At 49.3% G+C, this 13,086-nt stretch overlaps 1 protein-coding gene across 2 annotated transcripts in view; it reads left to right on the top strand.

Annotated features, from left to right (window-relative positions):
• The first annotated feature begins 231 nt into the window (after positions 1-231).
• The window catches only part of stk11ip (serine/threonine kinase 11 interacting protein), a 127,261-nt gene continuing 114,406 nt past the window's right edge, over positions 232-13,086 (top strand). For both annotated transcript variants that reach the window (XM_060828238.1, XM_060828237.1), the window contains exon 1: positions 232-310. The gene's annotated coding sequence lies outside the window, so the exon portion shown is untranslated. The remainder of the gene's footprint in view (positions 311-13,086) is intronic.

The following is a 13,086-nucleotide window of genomic DNA, read 5'->3' as shown; positions in this document are numbered from 1 at the left end:
GGGTCCTCCAGGCCTCCTGATGGCGATGCTCAGGGAGGGTGTGATGGATTCGCCGGACCTCCTGAGGACGATGTCATTGGTCCTCTGGGCCTCGGCGGGAGGTTCGGTGCTCAGGGTGATGAGTCCTCCAGGCCTCAGGGGGCGATGCTCAGGGTGGAGTGGGCTGTCGGTGAGCAGGGAGCGTTGACCCCCACATCCGGGTAGGAGCGGCGCGGTGACGTCGCAGCATGTGATGCGAGGACGTTCGGGGTCATGACCCCGGAGTAATGTTTAGGGAAAAGGTGGTGGGAGATGGAGGAGCCTGGAGTCTGTGAGTAACAGGGAAGGGGGAGGGGAAGGGGGAGGGGGAGGGGGAAGAGGGAGGAGAGGGAGGGAGGGAGGAGAGGGAGGGAGGGAGGGAGAAGAGGGGGGGGAGAGGGGGAGGGGAAGGGGGGGGGAGGGAAAGAGGGGGAGGGGAAGGGGGGGAGGAGAGAGGGGGAGGGGAAGGGGGGGAGGAGAGAGGGGGAGGGGAAGGGGGGAGGAGAGAGGGGGAGGAGAGAGGGAGAGGGGAAGGGGGGGGAGAGAGGGGGAGGGGAAGGGGGGGAGGAGAGAGGGGGAGGGGAAGGGGGAGAGGAGAGGGGGAGGGGAAGGGGGGGAGGAGAGAGGGGGAGGGGAAGGGGGGGGAGGAGAGAGGGGGAGGGGAAGGGGGGAGGAGAGAGGGGGAGGAGAGAGGGAGAGGGGAAGGGGGGGAGGAGAGGGGGAGGGGAAGGGGGGGAGGAGAGAGGGGGAGGGGAAGGGGGAGAGGAGAGGGGGAGGGGAAGGGGGGGAGGAGAGAGGGGAAAGGGGGGGGAGGGTTGATCTGTTGGTCAAAATCCTGGTTATGGGAAGGATGTGAAAGTATCATAAAGAGTGTAGAAGAGGGATTGCAGTAATGGGAATAGACTGTACAAGAGAAGGTAAAGGGCTGAGAAGACCAGCTTGAGGTTTGTAAGATTATGTGATCGGGATGGGCAATAATGCTGCCCCCCCCCCCCCCAGCAAAACTCTCAGCTCTCGAGTGAATAGAAGGAATTAAGCAGCTATCTGTATAGGAACCAGATGCAGTGAAACTTGACCTTGAAGCCAGCACAGGCACGATTGGCTGAATAACTTTCTGTGCTGTAATAATTTTATAATTGTGTATTTGATTTGATTTATTGTTGTTGCACTTGCCTAAGTACAGTGAAAACTTTTGTTTTGCTTGCACATCATAACATACAAAAACACAGACCATAGGGTGAATGAGTAGTGAGGAATACAAAGTTATAGCTGCAAAGAAGGTGCACAAAAAGCAAGATCAACATTAGACATGAAATTTGAGAGGTCTATTCGGAAGTCTGATCAGTGGGGGAAAAAGCTGTTCTTAAACCTGTTGGTACATGTGTTTAAGCGTTTGTATCTTCTGTCTGACACAAGAGGTTGGGAGAGATTATAATTGGGATGGGAGGGGTCTATGTTGGCTGCCTATCCATGGCAACTCCAAATGTGGATGGAGTCAGTGGATGGAAGGTTGGCTTGTGTGATGGTGGGGGCTGTGTTCTCAACTTTCTTTAGTTTCTTATGGTACTGGGTACAGCGGCTGCTGTACCAAACCATGAAGCCTCCAGATAAAATGCTTTCCATGGTGCATTTGTAAAAGTTGGCGCGGGTCCTTATGGACATGCTGAATTTCCCCCTCCTGAGGAAGAGGAGGCATTGTTGTACTTCCTTGACCATTGCGTCGACCTGGGTGGTCCAGGACAGATTGTTGGTGATTGTCACTCCCAGGAATTTGATGCTATTAATCATGTCCACCTCCGCTTCATTGATATATAGCCATCCTCCTTGCTTCCTGAAGTCGATGATCAGCTCTTTAGTTTTGCTGGTGTTGAGGAAGCTATTGTTATCTTTGCATCCATCACCAAGTGCTCTATCTCTTTCCTGTCGCTGTCTCATCATGGTTTGAAATCCGGCCTACAATGGTTGTGTCATCAGCAAATTTATAGATGGAATTTGGATGAAATTTGGCTACATGTTATTGTGTTGAAAATGTGGTGCTGGAAAGTGTTCTTCAGGAATGATTCCTGAAGAAGGACTTATGCCCGAAACGTCGATTCTCCTGCTCCTGGGATGCTGCCTGGTCTGCTGTGTTTTTCCAGCACAACTTTTTTCAACTCCGGTCTCCAGCATCTGCAGTCCTCACTTTCTCTTACATGTTATTATGTATTATTGGCACTCAAGCAATGCCCTAAGAAAAAGAGGCTCTTGTTTGAATCCTCTGAATGTGTTAGGAGAAAATGAGGACTGCAGGTGCTGGAGATCAGAGTTGAGTGTGTGGTGCTGGAAAAGCACAGCAGGTTAGGCAGCATCGAGGAGCAGGAGAGTCGACGTTTCAAGGATGAGCCCTTCATCAGAAATGACTCTTGTGAGCTGAGGAGGTGGGGAAACAAATGGGAGGGTGGGTGGGGCTGGGGAGAAGGTAGATGTGAGTGCAATAGGTGATGGAGGTGGGGGGGGGTAATGCTGATAGATCGGAGCGGAGGATGGAGTGGATAGGTGGGAAGAAAGATGGACAGGTCATGAAGGCAGTGCCAAGTTGGAATAGGAAGGAGGGGGGAATGAGGAAACTGGTGAAGTTCACGTTGATGTTGTGGGTTGGAGGATCCCAAGGTGGAATATGAGGCATTCTTCCTCAAGGTGTTGGGTAGTTAGGGTGTGGTAATGGAGGAGGCCCAGGACCCACATGTCCTTGGTGGAGTGGGAGGGGAAGTCGAAGTGTTCAGCCACAGGGCAGGGGCTTGGTTGTTGTGGTTGTCCTGAAGTGTTCTGCGCGGAGGCGCCCTGTCTCCGTGATGTAGAGGAGACCGCTTCGGGAGCAATGGATACAGTGAATAATGTGTGGAAGTGCAGATAAAACTCTGGAGGATGAGGAAGGCTCCTTTGAGGCCTTGGACAGATGTGGGGGGAAAGGTGTGGGAGGGGAGGGTGGGTTCGTGGGAGGGGTGGCGTGGATCTGATAAGAGAGTCGTGGAGGGAATGGTCTTTACAGAAAGTGGATAGGGATGGGGAGGGAAATATCCCTCTGGTGTTTGGGTCTGTTTGTGAGTCCCCACCACCAGAGGGATATTTCCCTCCCCCTCCCCTATCCACTTTCCATAAAGACCATTCCCTCCGTGACTCTCTTGTCAGGTCCACTCCCCACATCAACCCACCTTCCCCTAACACCGGAGGAATTGCAACACCTCCCCCCAGAGCCTGCCACATCCATCAGAGTTTTATCTGCACATCCACGCACATCATTTACTGCATCGATCGCACCAGATGCGGTCTCCCCTATGTCGCGGAGACAGGATGCCTACTTTCAGAACATTTCATAGAACACCTGAGACACCCACACCAACCAACCCCACTGCCTCCTCCCACTCTGCTGAGGACACGCAGGTCCTGGGCCTCCTCCATTGCCACTCCTTAACCACCCACCGCCTGGAGGAAGAACACCTCACCTTCCGCCTTCACCAGTTTCCTCATATCCCCCCCCCCCTCCCCCCCGGCGGTCATCCCAATTCCAACCTTGCAACTTGGCACCATCCTCATGACCTGTCCCACCTGTCCATCTTCCTTCCCACCTATCTGCTCCACCCTCTCATCCGTCCTGTCACCATTATTTCCATCTCCATCTACCTACCCCATTCTCAGCTTCCCCAGCTCCACACCCCTTCCATTTATCTCTCCACCCCTTTGAATGTGCCGCCAAGTTATCAGCTGACCCTGTACTTGCATCGTTGCAGGTTTATCTATGGGGAAGACAGGATGGTAGTAATGTCACTCGGCTAACAATCCAGAGGCCAAGTTAATGATTTTGGGTGGGAGCGTTGGTTTGAATCCCAGCAGCTGGTGGACTTTCATTTCAATTTGGTAAAAACAATGACTGCAGATGCTGGAAACCAGATTCTGGATTAGTGGTGCTGGAAGAGCACAGCAGTTCAGGCAGCATCCAAGGAGCAGCGAAATCGACGTTTCAGGCAAAAGCCCTTTATCAGGAATAAAGGCAGAGAGCCTGAAGCGTGGAGAGATAAGCTAGAGGAGGGTGGGGGTGGGGGGAAAGTAGCATAGAGTACAGTAGGTGAGTAGGGGAGGGGATGAAGGTGATAGGTCAGGGAGGAGAGGGTGGAGTGGATCGGTGGAAAAGGAGCTAGGCAGGTAGGACAAGTCCGGACAAGTCATGGGGACAGTGCTGAGCTGGAAGTTTGGAACTAGGGTGAGGTGGGGGAAGGGGAAATGAGGAAACTGTTGAAGTCCACATTGATGCCCTGGGGTTGAAGTGTTCCGAGGCGGAAGATGAGGCGTTCTTCCTCCAGGTGTCCGGTGGTGAGGGAGCAGCGGTGAAGGAGGCCCAGGACCTCCATGTCCTCGGCAGAGTGGGAGGGGGAGTTGAAATGTTGGGCTACAGGGCGGTGTGGTTGATGGTGCGGGTATCTCGGAGATGTTCCCTAAAGCGCTCTGCTAGGAGGCGCCCAGTCTCCCCAATGTAGAGGAGACCGCATCGGGAGCAACGGGTACAATAAATGATATTAGTGGATGTGCAGGTAAAACTTTGATGGATGTGGAAGGCTCCTTTAGGGCCTTGGATAGAGGTGAGGGAGGAGGTGTGGGCACAGGTTTTACAGTTCCTGTGGTGGCAGGGGAAGGTGGGAGGATGGGTTGTGGGGGGGGGGCGTGGACCTGACCAGGTAGTCACGGAGGGCGGAAAGGAGTAGGGAGGGAAATATATCCCTGGTGGTGGGGTTTATTTGGAGGTGGCGGAAATATCGGCGGATGATTTGGTTTATGCGAAGGTTGGTAGGGTGGAAGGTGAGCACCAGGGGCGTTCTGTCCTTGTTATGGTTGGAGGGGTGGGGTCTGAGGGCGGAGGTGTGGGATGTGGACGAGATGCATTGGAGGGCATCTTTAACCATGTGGAAAGGGAAATTGCGGTCTCTAAAGAAGGAGGCCATCTGGTGTGTTCTGAGTTGGAACTGGGAGCAGATACGGCGGAGGCGGAGGAATTGGGAATACGGTATGGTATTTTTGCAAGAGGTATGGTGGGAAGAGGTGTAATCCAGGTAGCTGTGGGAGTCGGTGGGTTTGTAAAAAAATGTCAGTGTCAAGTCGGTCGTCATTAATGGAGATGGAGAGATCCAGGACGGGGAGGGAGGTGTCAGAGATGGTCCAGGTAAATTTAAGGTCAGGGTGGAATGTGTTGACGAAGTTGATGAATTGCTCAACCTCCTCACGGGAGCACGAGGTGGCGCCAATGCAGTCATCAATGTAGCGGAGGAAGAGGTGGGGAATGGTGCCGGTGTAATTACAGAAGATCAACTGTTCTGTGTAGCCAACAAAGAGACAGGCATAGCTGGGGCCATACGTGTGCCCATGGCTACCCCTTTGGTCTGGAGGAAGTGGGAGGATTCGAAGGGGAAATTCTTAAGGGTGAGGACCAGTTTGGCCAAACGAATGTGTGTGTCGGTGGAAGGGTACTGTTGGGGACGTCGGGAGAGGAAAAAACGGAGGGCTTGGAGGCCCTGGTCATGGCGGGTGGAAGTGTAGAGGGATTGGATATCCATGGTGAAGATGAGGCGTTGGGGGCCGGGGAAACGAAGTCTTGGAGGAGGTGGAGGGTGTGGGTGGTGTCTTGAACGTATGTGGGGAGTTCCTGGACTAGGGCTGATAGTACTGTTTCGAGGTTGGTAGAGATGAGTTCAGTGGGGCAGGAGCATGCTGAGGCAATGCTTCATTTCAATTCGCAGATCTGGAATTGAAAACTAGTCTGCGTCGTGGAAACTGTAAAATGATCAATTGTCGCAAAAACTGATGTGATTCCCTGCTGCCCTTTTAAGGAGGGACATCTGCCATCCTTATCTCATCTAGCTTCTGTGTGACTCCAGACCTACAGCAGTGTGTGGATGACTTTTAACAGCCCTCAGAAATAGCCCACTCAGTTGATGGGCAGTTAGGAACAGGTGACAGATGCTGGCCTTGCCAGTGACACCCATTTTCTCATGACAGAATTTCTAAAACTCTTGCCTTTTCAGGCCTTGTGAATGCAATGCTGCAGATGATTGTTAAATTGACCCACCTCAATGAGGAAGTACCAGAGTGCAGCAGGAAACTGGGTGCCAAGCACAAATGTAGATTTAGAGGAATGAAACTGAGTGTATGAAACTGAGATTGGGCACTATAAATACCACAGTCCCAAGGGTATAACCTCGAGTTGGCATGTGCTGTTTCTCAGCTGTTTGTCATCTTCACTGTCCAAAAACTGAATTCATTTGATTTAGATAATCATCTCCCCTGCCTCCTCTGCAGGAAGCATTAACTGGTGAATGTGAGAGATGATGGCACACCTCTGGTAGCCCACACATATGGGCTTTCTTTATGGGAGTTCTTGCAACTAAAGTTGCATTTATATAGCACCCCTCCTGCACGTCAGTGCAGAGTGTTCACATGAGTGGTTATTAAATGAAATTTTAACAATAGATCAGGTGACCAGATGTTTGGTCAAAGGGATTGGTTTTGAGAATCCTCTTGAAAGAGGGGAGTGTGGGATTACAAACCTTGAACGTTTGGCCACCCCCATGGTGGTAACTGGATGTGCAAGAGGCTGGAATTGAAACCCCTCAGTGATGAGGGTAGATTGAAGACGTTAGGATTGTCCTCCTTGGAGACGAGGCGAGGGGATTGATTGGATAGAGGTTTTCAATGTCATGAGCAGCAGCTGGATAGACTAGACAGGGACAAGCTGTTCCCACTTTTAACAGGAAGAATAAAGAGAGGGGATCAGTTGAAAGTAAGGCAATGAAGCAAGGGTGATGTGAGAAAAACGGTTTCAGTGAGCAAGCAGTTAGGGTGTGGAATGCTTTTCCTGGAAATGTGGTGCAGGCATTGAGGAATGTCATTGGATGATTGTTTTGATAGAAATGTTCAGGAATATGAGGAAAAAAGTGGATGATTGACACTTGGGAATGGAACCATTAAAGGCACCGTGGACTGAATGGCCTCACTCTATGCTGTCAAGATTAGAATGGTGCTGGAAAAGCGCAGGTCAGACTGCCTGCTCCTCGGATGCTGCCTGACCTGTGCTTTTTCAGCACCACTCTAATCTTGACTCTGATCTCCCCAGCATCTGCCGTCCTCGCTTACGCCTAGTTCATTCTATGCTGTAACAGTTGAGATTCTGTGGAAAAGTGCAGTGATCTCCAAGCATTGTAGGGACGAGGAAGACCAGTACGTTTATCGAGGAGACACGTGGGTTAAATCCATTCCAGGTCCGTTCTTGCACGTTTTCTGTGATTGTTTAAAAAGCAGAATGAAATTGAGCAGTTCAGTCTTTTCTGTTTCTTGTGTGCTGTTGAAAGAGTCTAATTCCCCTCTCTGAGGGTTATGTTCGGGTCCTGGCACCACATTATAGAGCTGAAAATGTGTTGCTGGTTAAAGCGCAGCAGGTCAGGCAGCATCCAAGGAACAGGAAATTCGACGTTTCGGGCACAAGCCCTTCATCAGGAAAACTTCGAATTTCCTGTTCCTTGGATGCTGCCTGACCTGCTGCGCTTTAACCAGCAACACATTTTCAGCTGTGATCTCCAGCATCTGCAGACCTCACTTTTTACACCACATTATAGAGGAGGTATGTGTAGGCATGGGAGAAAGTGCAGAATAGGTTGCTGAGAAATCTCAGTCATGGACATAGATTGGAAAAGCTGAGACTGTTCTCGGACAAGAGAAGGCAGCTGAGGGATATTTTCAAAATCATGAGAGTAACTCGGGAGAATTGATTGAGAACTTGTACCCATTCATCGCTGAACTCACTGAGGCATTGGGAAGAAGTTCAATTTGTTGCTTGTCCATGTTGCTGGAATTGTGTTCTATCTCTTAGGTAAACAAATGTTCAGCGGAGCCTGTGAATGGTTAGCAAGACCTGTTTTGGTCTAGGTTGAAGTTTAACCATTTGTCCAACAAATTGGCCTTTTTGTTAGAACCTGAAAGTGAGTGAGATTAAACTGGGCACAGGTCTGCTTAGTGAATGTCTCAGTTCCAGTTCTGTTGTGAAGGAATAATACTGCGATTGTGGCTCTGGGGATGTGTCCCTTTCTGTCACTTCTGGGGGTTTGTGCAAGGAATGAGTTTGTTCAACTGTTGGTGAAGATTTGTGAACGAAAACATTTAAAAAGAACAGCCAACTCACGCTCTTGGAGAAATTCCTTGCCTCGCTCTCACTTTATTTTGGATTTTTCAGGGACAGTTTGTGGCCCCTTTCCTCCTACGGCAGGGCTTTGCACAGTGCCGGGGCCCAGTGATAATTCAAGTCAGCCGATTCACATGAGCTGTTGAAACTGGGGACAAAATCAGAAATTGTTGGAATGGCTGAGCAAGCTGGCAGCACCTGTGAAGAGAAATCCGAGTTAATGTTTTGGAAGGGTCACTGGACCTGAAAGCTTTGCTCGATTTCTCTCCTCAGATGCTGCGAGACCTGCTGAGCTTTTCCAGCAACTTCTGTTTTTGTTTCTGATTTACAGCATCTTTCAGTATTTGTTGAAATTGGGATTCTGTGTTGGACTGGTGTCTAGGATTTATGCAGCTGCCCCTGGTTCTGTGCAAAGCAGTAGGAGTTAAAAGTAGGAGGCCATTCAACCCCTCGAACTTACTCTGCCATTCACACACACCGAAATTTTCACCACCTTTTGATTTTTTTTTGGAGCGAGGAGTTACTGGATGAAGTAGATATCGTGGAGGTATAGGCACAGCATGAACAAATGGCTGGCACGGGATCGATGGGTTGAACAGCCATCTCCTGTGCTGTGAGGGATACTAACGTGAGCATGTCTGGTAACAAAATTGATTATGTAAGTGATTTGGGAGAAGGGTTGTGGATCAGGTTGTGGGCGGCACGGTGGCACAGTGGTTAGCACTGCTGCCTCACAGCGCCTGAGACCCAGGTTCAATTCCCGACTCAGGCGACTGACTGTGTGGAGTTTGCACGTTCTCCCCGTGTCTGCGTGGGTTTCCTCCAGGTGCTCTGGTTTCCTCCTACAGTCCAAAGATGTGCGGGTCAGGTGAATTGGCCATGCTAAATTGCCCGTAGTGTTAGGTAAGGGGTAAATGTGGGGGTATGGGTGGGTTGGGCTTCGGCGGGTCGGTGTGGACTTGTTGGGCCAAAGGGCCTGTTTCCACACTGTAAGTAATCTATAAAAAAAAGTTTGCTCGCTGAGCTGGATGGTTCGTTTCCAGCTGTTTCTTCGCCATGCTAGGTAACATCTTCAGTGAGCCTCTGGTGAAGCGCTGGTGAAATGTCCTCCTTGCTATTTGTGTTACGGTGGGTGATATCATTTCCAGTTCTTTTTCTGAGGTTGGTCAAAGGGGGGTGAATGTCGTACTTCTCAGATGAAAGCCACGTGCTGTGAACGCTGGAAACTTGGACTAAAGGCAAAAAAGTGCTGGAAGTAATCAGTCTGGCAGCTTGTGTGAAAAGAGATGTGTTAACATCTCTGCTTGATGGCCTTTTTAGCAAAAGTACTTCCAGGTGCCGTCAATGAACAAGGCAGCTGACCAGCACACAGCAGGATCTGACAAAGAGCAGTGTGAAATCACGGGATTGTTTCTGTCGTGTTCTGAAAAGATTGTTTTCCAGCACATGGATTGCACTCCTCCTCCCGCTGCCAGTTGTAATCCTCCTCTTTAAAATCGAGACCTTGAAATATTTTTTAGAATTAGGTTTGATTGTCATGTGTACTCCTGTAAGGGATACAGGAGTACAGTAAAAATTTTACAATGTCGCCATTCACTGTGCTATCTCTGGTTAATCTTTGGTTAAAAAGTAGAAAAATAAAGTTAAAAGTTCAACATATCAGTTCTTCTCAGTATGAAGTAACAAATGAGAAATAAAGTTAAGACTTTCGACTGACAATCCTCCTTTAGCCATGGGCCTGCAGTTGTTCCAAGCTGGGCTTTCCCAATGTGGGGTCAATCCCTCGATTCCTGTACCTCCGTGGAGCCTCCTGGCTCATCCACTGCCTCGTCACAGACAGCCAGAATCCCACTCTGGGCCCCTACTGCTTCAGCAATCCTACCGACCACCAGAGCTCTGCCCGGGCACACCAGGCACCGTGTGACTGCCTGCTGCCCGAGAGGATCTCTGTTTAACATCCCTCAGGTCTGACTGTGCAGTGCTTCTTCAATACCACACCACAGTAATGGCAGCATTTAGCCTGTACCGTCATTTAACATGCTCGTGGCTGCTCAAACTCAGTCCTGTATTGTCACTTCGTTCCTTATACCTTTTGATTCCTTTAGCTCTAATAAATCTTTGACAATGTTCAATATTTTGTCCTCAGTTATGATTTGGAGGTGGTGGTGTTGGACTGGGGTGGACAAAGTTAAAAATCTCACAATGCCAGGCTATAGTCCAACAGGTTTAATTGGAAGCACACTAGCTTTCGGAGTGACGCTCCTTCATCAGGTGGTATGCTCCACTTATACTCCACAACCACCTGATGAAGGAGTGACGCTCCGAAAGCTAGTGCTTCCAAATAAATCTGTTGAACTATAACCTGGTGTTGTGTGATTTTTAACTTTGTCCTCAGTTGCTTTCTGTGGCAGAGAATCACCTTACTCACGTGATGTGAGGCATGTGCTGTTAGCCTATCTGGAAACAATGGCTGATTACTGTCCTGTGCTGACATGGACTGTGATCGGTTTTGATAAGGGGCAAGGCATCTTTGAGCGGATACACTCTATTTATAAACAAGAAAACATTCCTGTGCTTCCTCCAGCTCCCGGTGTGGAATGTGAAGATAACTTGGCTTTGTTCTGTTTCAATCATTCCACCGGCAGTGGAGGTGAGGATCAGCCTTTGATTGGACAGGTTAGTGTGAGTGATCACTGGGGAGGGGTGCTTGTCTCTGCAATGTACAATGGGGCCATTAGCACCTGATAAGGCAGTGGCTGCAGCTTCACTGAGTTGTCATGCACAAAGTCTGCCCCCACACACACACACGCACACGCACCAAAGCTCGGGGGAAAACATCTGAGGATGTATCCGGTGAAGATGTACAACCACTATTTCAAACTGTCCTGGCTCCTGTTCACTCAGAAGCCTCAGAAAGTGGCTTGGCTGGAAGAAACTGAGAGTGCCGAGAGGTATCCCAGTCAAAAGGTTGGACCTCTCAGAGCAGCCTATTCTGGAAGCCAGTATGCGGTTGTAAGTGTATTTAACTTATGTTTGCTTGTAGAGTTTTGTAGGCTGGTGTGGCCCAGAGCTGTGTTTGTGGAGCACAATGTGCTGTAAATTCCTGATTTGGAGATGTCGGTATTGGACTGGGGTGGACAAAGTTAAAAATCTCTCAACACCAGGTTATGGTCCAGCAGATTTAATTGGAAGCACAAGCTTTCGGAGCGACTCTCGTTCATCTGGTGGTTGTGGAGTATAAGTGGAGTATACTGAACGACCGCCTGATGAAGGAGCAGTGCTCTGAAAGCTAGTGTGCTTCTAATTAAACCTGTTGGACTATAACCTGGTGTTGTGTGACTTTTAACTCTGTAAATTCCTTCACCATCCCCCCCCCCCCCCCCCAACTCATCAACTTTTGAAAATCTTAGCTCTTACCCTATCTTAATTCCGCTTGTTGGGTAGTATTGAGGTAAAATGAATTCTTGGCTTTCTCCCCTCCCATCACCGTTTTCCCCCCCCTCCCTCCCCAAATCCCTTCCCCCACCCCACCCTCAGCCTCTCCACTGTCTGTAACCACCACCTCCCAAAACCTTTCCGACTCTGTTCTCCTGCACGTGCCTGGTTTAAATCTGTTTGCCACTGATGACTGTGCTTTCATCTGCCTGAGTCCCATGCTTTGCATTCTTTATTTAACAAATCAATTAATCAGTGTCTCTTCCACCCCCACCCCCACTAAGTTGCTATTTAAAACCCTGTCTCTTCAATGTTAAAAATCACACAACACCAGGTTATAGTCTAATAGGTTTATTTGGAAGCACTAGCTTTCGGAGCGCTGCTCCTTCATCAGGTGGTTGTGGAGGGTAAGATCGTAGGACACAATTTATAGCAAAAATATAATTTCAGTTACATCACACTGTAAACTTTTGCTATAAATTCTGTGTCTTATGATGTTATACTCCGCAACCACTTGATAAAGGGGCAGCGCTCCGAAAGCTAGTGCTTCCAAATAAATCTGTGGGACTATACGCTGGTGTTGTGTGATTTCTAACTTTGTCCACCCCAGACCAACACTGGCACCTCCAAATCCTGTCTCTTCGAGCTAGCTACAGTTTACATCCTAATTTCAGTTACATCACACTGTAGGCTTTTGCTGTAAATTTTGTCTTACAACTGTGTCCTCCACAACCACCTGATGAAGGAGCAGTGTTTTGAAAGCTAGTGCTTCCAAATAAACCTATAGGACCATACCCTGGTGTTGTGTGACTTTTAACTAAATCCTAACATCTGAGTGACAGATTTTGATTGTGTTTCTGTGAATATCTTTGATGGCACGGTGGCACAGTGGTTAGCACTGCTGCCTCACAGCGCCAGAGACCCGGGTTCGATTCCAGCCTCAGGTGACTGACTGTGTGGAGTTTGCACATTCTCCCCGTGTCTGCGTGGGTTTCCTCCAGGAGCTCTGGTTTCCTCCCACAGTCCAAACATGTGCAGGTTAGGTGAATTGGCCATGCTAAATTGCTCATAGTGTTAGGTGAAGGGGTAAATGTAGAGGAATGGGTCTGGGTGGGTTGCGCTTCGGCGGGTCGGTTTGGACTTGTTGGACTGAAGGGCCTGTTTCCACACTAAGAAATCTAATCATTTTATTGTGTTAGGGGCTTTTTATAGATGCAAGTGACTTGGTGTTAGGGTTTATTCTAACGTGTACTGTGCACTGTTGACAGCTGGGTAAACACATGATATGCGTTCAAGGAGTGTGGTCTTCTGAGAGGTTTGAGGGCACTTTAGCCTCAGCCATGTTGCTGAGAGTCTGCAGTCACATGTAGTCTAGATTGAGTAATGACAGCTAATTTCCTTCCCTAGAGTTCGTGGCTGAAGCAGATAGAGTT

The sequence above is a fragment of the Hemiscyllium ocellatum genome, chromosome 7 (genome assembly GCF_020745735.1).
Source record: "Hemiscyllium ocellatum isolate sHemOce1 chromosome 7, sHemOce1.pat.X.cur, whole genome shotgun sequence".
Taxonomy (NCBI): Eukaryota; Metazoa; Chordata; class Chondrichthyes; order Orectolobiformes; family Hemiscylliidae; genus Hemiscyllium; species Hemiscyllium ocellatum.
The sequence above is the reverse complement of the archived record's forward strand: the minus strand, read 5'-3'. Positions and strand labels throughout refer to the sequence as shown.